This window comes from Condylura cristata, unplaced genomic scaffold (genome assembly GCF_000260355.1).
Source record: "Condylura cristata isolate star-nosed mole 26May11 unplaced genomic scaffold, ConCri1.0 scaffold00003, whole genome shotgun sequence".
Classification (NCBI taxonomy): Eukaryota; Metazoa; Chordata; class Mammalia; order Eulipotyphla; family Talpidae; genus Condylura; species Condylura cristata.
Window position 1 is genome coordinate 21,329,359 of NW_004567104.1, and position 6,000 is coordinate 21,335,358.

The 6,000-nt window shown below is 42.7% G+C and overlaps 1 protein-coding gene across 1 annotated transcript in view; it reads right to left on the minus strand.

Moving 5' to 3' along the window:
- The window catches only part of IGF2BP2 (insulin-like growth factor 2 mRNA binding protein 2), a 66,386-nt gene that overhangs the window by 57,739 nt on the left and 2,647 nt on the right, over positions 1–6,000 (minus strand). The window lies entirely within an intron of this gene.

The window sequence follows — 6,000 nt, forward strand, 5'->3', positions numbered from 1 at the left end:
ATGTGGGAAGAGGAAAAGGTTTGTGAACTGTGGACATGTCTATGATTCCATCAGCTCTAATCAGCTACAGTTCCCCACCAGGGGCATGATCAAGAGTGTGCAAACAACTAAATTTCTATCCTTAGAAATGGTGATACTTTTAATACTAAGAACTCACTGCTTGGCTCCATGGTACTTGATAATCAAATTCTTATCAGACAAAATTATCTTCACAGTATCACAGCTGGGAAGCTCCTTAGGGAAAACCCCTCATTTCATAAATAAAGAACATCATGTCCTAGAGAAGTGATTTATCCAAAGACACACAATAGTTCTTGAATGAGAAACTACATCTTCTGAGTCTCAAGATCCCTGAATCCTCTCCCACTCCAATGTTGGCAGCATCTACCCTGTCAATCCATTAGCTGACAGGAACAAGCACTGTGTTCCAGGCACTGTGCCAGCCACCTCAGAAAGATTTCAGGGTCTTTGATATACTCAGTTCTTAATCGGCACTGAGAACTCCCAGATGAATGACACAATTTCTTCCCTGCAGGAGCTTCCCGGATAGCTGAGGGTCACATGAAACTAAACAACAGATGAGTACAATGGGGTAAAAACCATTCCAGAGGAATGTACAGAAACTATGGGAGCTCAGGGGAAGAGCGATAACCAGTCTGGAGCGGAGAGAGGAACCTGACTTGAGGAAGAGTAGACGTCATTCAGGTAAAGAAAGGGCACAAAGGACATTCACCCCAGAGAAAGCAGGAGGGGCTGGGCTGGGAAGCAGTCAGGAGAGGAAGCAGGTTCAGGCTGGATAATTCCAGGGAGTCAGAGGAACAAATCCAGCGAGAAGCCAAACTCCTCAGGGATAAACCTTTGTAACTCTCTGTGGGGTTGCAAAGAGCATGATGAGGTCATAGCAAACACATGTTGGCACTGAGGAGTCCTATGTGGCACTGGGACCTGGCTAGACCTAGCAGGTCGGGAGCACCTCCCAAAGAACACAGATGTGCACCAGCCCTGTGGGGGCCTGATGAACAGACAAGAGACAGTGCTTACTGGGGCAGAATGTCGTCAGAGAACTTTGTTGGCTTAAACCATCGTCCAACAAGAGTCTTTATTTTCCCTTGAGTTGTAACCCCTCAGGGACTCCCACTGCATAAGTATGCAATCAGAGTCTGAACTAAAACTAACTCTTAGTGAGTTTTAAAACTGTCATCTTTCACTCCCTATCTCCCCAACCTGGGTTTTTTGCCTTGGTTAAAGTAGAGACAACATATCCTTGAGCTTAAGATTGGAGTCAACAAGACTGGAGCTCTTTACCAAATGGGTGATACTCAACACGGTTGCTTTACCTTTCCTGACTCCATTACCTCAACCAAACTCTCAGAATTGTTACAGCAGTTCAGAAACACTGCCTGACAAAACAGGAAATGTCACAATGTGATAAGTGCCTTCAATTTATAAGGTAAGCTGAAGCTGTATTTTAAAGGAACTCCCATGTCAGGCTGGACTGTGTGCCAGATAGTGTTTTCCAAGGATGATGGCAAGAAAATCATCCACATGTTCTTCTCATTATGAGGTTCTGTCTCTTCCTCTTGAATCCAGTCAGGTTTGTGACAGGAGAGGCTGTGATCATGTTTGACTTCCGAGGCTGCATCAGATCCAACCCCTTCCTTGGAATGTTTGCTACTGGAACCCAAGCACCATGCTGTGAGGAAGCACAAGCAATACCTGGGAAGATCCCCCTTCCGGCTGAGGTTCCCGTTGATAGCCAGCACTGAATTACCAAAGATGTGAGTGAGAGAGCCCTCAATGTCAAGTCACCTGCTTCCTGCTCTATGCCTTCCGAACAGAGAGCTGCAAACATCACACAGGAGGGAGGGTCCAGCCCTCTCCAAATGTCTGACTTGAATAATCTAAGACTCAAAAATAACATTGGTTGTTTTTATGTCACTTATTTGCGTTCAGTGTACAATAGATAATTACAATTAGTTAAAGGCAATAGAGGGCCATGGATACGTTTGAGGGTGTTGAAAAACCAAGATGAAGGTTTCCAAAAGTTAACTTGAATACACTGCTTTGAGACTGGTGGGGGGAATCAGTAGGAAACCACTGATAATAAGGGAGGCCCCATGGAATGCAAACCTCAATACTCAAGGGAGGGGTGTGAGGGTGCTGGGCATCCAGGGGACAGATTAAAGGAAGAGAATTCAAATGACTACAGGTTTGAAAGGTGGAGCCCTTAATAGAATTAACCTATCCAGAAGGGGGACTAATTTTTTTTCTGATGGATAGTACCAGGAGAGGAGAGAAAATAAATTCCATTCTAAAAATGTTGAATATGGATGATGTCAAGATAATCCACAAGAAGTGTGAAGCAAGAAGTTTAGGATTGGAAGTTCAACACTGTTTTTCACTAAACCCTTGAAAATGAATGGTATTACCTGAGGTTATGTTGAGAAAAGACCTTAGCCTCAACCTACATCTTAACGGAACAACAGAATAGAAGGACCCACTTTGGTCAGTCACAGAGGCAGAATTCTGGCAGTACAATGTCATGAACAAGTGCTACAGAGAGATCATAGAAAGAAATTTTTGAGAAAAGGGATTGAAACCAAAAATGAGACTGGGGAAGGAAGCCAGGTGGAGAAGGTTACCTCCACCCCTGACCTAGGCGGGATCAGACACACAATCTGAAAATGAAAAGCCAGCTTAGTATCTCAGTCTAGTCTCCATTCAGACACTTTCTTATGAATCTGGAAGTAGATAGAAGTTGACAGAATGAGATAATGAAATGCACATTACTAAGGGTATAAAGTGGACTGAGGAACACCTGCTGCTTATCAATCTCATGCAGACAAGTTACAGATTAGATGTATATAAAAGTGTTTTAAGTTGCTTGGTGTTGTAGTAGATCTTTTAGTCTTTATGAGGGATATTCTTTGCATTTGTTGAAATACACAACATTCCTGTGAGGTAGATGTTATCATTGGCTGAGGAAACAAAGGCCACACACCAAGTCAAAAGCCAAGGCAAGATTAGAACTGGGTCTGCCTTCCATGTGGGAAGGCCAATTGACTGGATTCCTTTTGTGTCAGTAATAGGTTCTTTGATCTGGAACACGGAAGAGGCTTGTTTCTGAGAAGGTTGTGAAAACAGATTCATTAGTGACCATGAGGCTCTCTGAGGGGGATAGGGAATAAAGGTGTAGCACACCCATTGAGAAACAATCAGACGGTCCAGGAGTAATGGGGATTCTAAGAACAGTCAGGGAGCTTGGGGCACTTGAGAAGAGTCAGTCTGGGTGGTAGCCAGGCAGGAACAGGCGTCTGGGGAAGGCCTTGGAGAAGTGGCTGTGTGCCAGCTGTTCTTCACACGCTTCCTTCTGGCTCTTCACCTTCAACAGACACAGCATGAAAAAGGCCAGGCTGGCCGAAACTCATGGTCTCAAAGACAAAGCGGTGATTGTTACTCCAAGGTTGAATTGGTGGGCAAAGGTGCAGCACCACATAGCAGGGGGATTCTGGAGCAGAGCAACCTTGGGTGTCCATGGAAACAGTGAAAAGGACGGGTTTATGATTTTCTGAAGTAAGTTTATTGAAATCCCTGGAGAAGCAGCATCACATTTTTTCCCAGTACTACATTTATTTTTCGTAATAATGAAATGTCTTAATAAAATGGTAATGAGGCTACCGAGTAGTAGTCAGAGCCATAGGATAAAGTGAATGACAGAGTTTAAGATAAATGAAACCAGCACGGTAGAGGTAACAAACATTTACCGAGTGCCTGCTATCCTGATCTCATTTACTATTTAGAACCCCCTCATGAGGCACTGATAGCCCCATTGTGCAGGGGAGGCTTAGAAAGGCTTAAGTCTTTGCCCAAGGCCACACAGCTAGTTCATGAGACAGTCAGGATTTGTGCCCTTACGTGCATCACTGCACAGTTCACATTCCCCTCTATGCCCACCTCCCAATGGTCACATGTCCAACACTGGTCAGGTCTGAACTAGTGAGATTTACTGTACAGCCCCTGAGATGATTGGAGGATATGCTACAAGAGGGCATTTTACCATTTTTCTAAAAATACTACATCAGTAATAGGTTTCCTTTTTCACTGTGAGGTATTTTGGTGGTGTAAAATCAATGGTATCAAACAGTATTTACTGGGTAGTCACTGTTAGGCACTCTCCATAGAACCGGTTCCACTTAAAGTTGTTCTTCCTGAGAAAGTGGCAAAAATTATGAATTTGGGGGTCCTCCCTGGTGGCCTAGGAATTCACTCACAGGACTATGACTGCTAAGGCCTCACTTCGATCCCAGCCAGGGAGCTGACCCACATGGGGCGCAGCAGACCTCTCCTGTCCCATCCACTGCTTAGCAGTAGATTTCAGTCCATCTGCCTCTTCTGCTCCCCACTCTGTCTCTGGTGAATCCTCTTAAACCCGCATACACACCTTTGGCCTCTACCCCAGTTCTTCTACATAAAAAATAAAAAGAACAAGGCCCTTCCTGGTGGTGTAATGGGTTAAAGCACAGTACTATGAAGCCAGCAGCAGCTACCTCAACATGAGTTTGATCCTCGGCCAAGGAGGTGACCCTCATGACACAGCAGACCTCTCCTGATCTGCCTGCTGCCCCACTTCAGCAGTGTATTTCACTTGATTTGCCTGTTCTACTCCCCACTCCATCTCAGGTGAATCCTCTCACCGCCCTTGTACTTCTGGCCTATACCCCAGCTCCTTATGCATAAATAAATAAAAATTAAAAAGAATACTATTAACACAAATCATTAGATAAAATAAAAACAAATAAAAGAAACACTTCAAAGTATTAAAGTATTAATTTTTAAAATTTTGACTTTGAAGTACTGTGCAATGGAAAGCACACATAAAGATCTGCTAATGCCTACTGAGGGAAGAGATCTTAGGTACTTGAGTGACTGATGAAGTGATGAGCTGAAAAAGCAGCTTTTGTCATAAAATACCATTTTTACCTGAAAGGACAATGGCTATTTAGAATTAGGTGTCTGGCATATCTTGAAATTGAATGAAGTGAGCCTTTAAGAGTCACTTCAAGAAAAGCAAGTGATAAAACATGGCCTCGGCAGCAACAATTAGAATTTTGAGAACTTTATTTACCATTATGAACTTACAGCTTTCCAATAGTTAGACTTAATGGGATGAAATTAATCAGGAAAATTTTGATTATGGTTTTTGATTCCGTATAAGGCAACACACCAATATTTGCAAGTTCAGATTAACCAAGCAAGGCAGTATTTTCCTAATGACCAAAATTTGAGTTTCAAAATCCCACATTCATAAAGGATTTTAATGTAACAAAAATATGGGAATAAAGGATATTGAATCAGATAATCTCTGTGAGCATCACAGGCAATACAATGTGAATAAGTTACAAGAGTTTTTATACAGGTCAGGATGTTAAACAGCTGTTTTCTGGAAAGCTGCTACTGTCCAGCTTATCCCCTTGTCAGGATAACGTCCTTTTATTTTATTGTCTATCCTGCCTCTTCCCTTACCTCTACCTTTCTTTCCTCCTACTATACCATGTTCTGCTGTTTCTTCCCTCAGTTCACCCAGGAGTATAAAAAAGCTGGCAGATATAAGACATCCACAGACTTGGTAGGTTCTGGCAAAGGATGTAATCTTATTACTTTATCTTACAGAGTAAGAACCTTGTAAACCTTTTTTTTTTTTAAATAATATAATACCTTATTTTTACATCATTTTGTGCCTTTTTCCATCTTAGTTGTAATCCCCGTGGGCTTCCCATCACCAAATCACCCATGTGTCATCACCATGGTCAAGTACCTTTCCCTCCCCCCACCGTTTTTGATCCCATTCCCCATTCCACCCCCGTAAAATGTCTCTGGTATATAGTTGTTCATTATTATTATTATTTTCTCCCCTGGTCCATTCTTTATACTCCTGCTATGAGTATTTTTTTCCTTTCTTTCTGGCTTATCTCACTAAGCATGATCTTCTCCAGCTCCGTC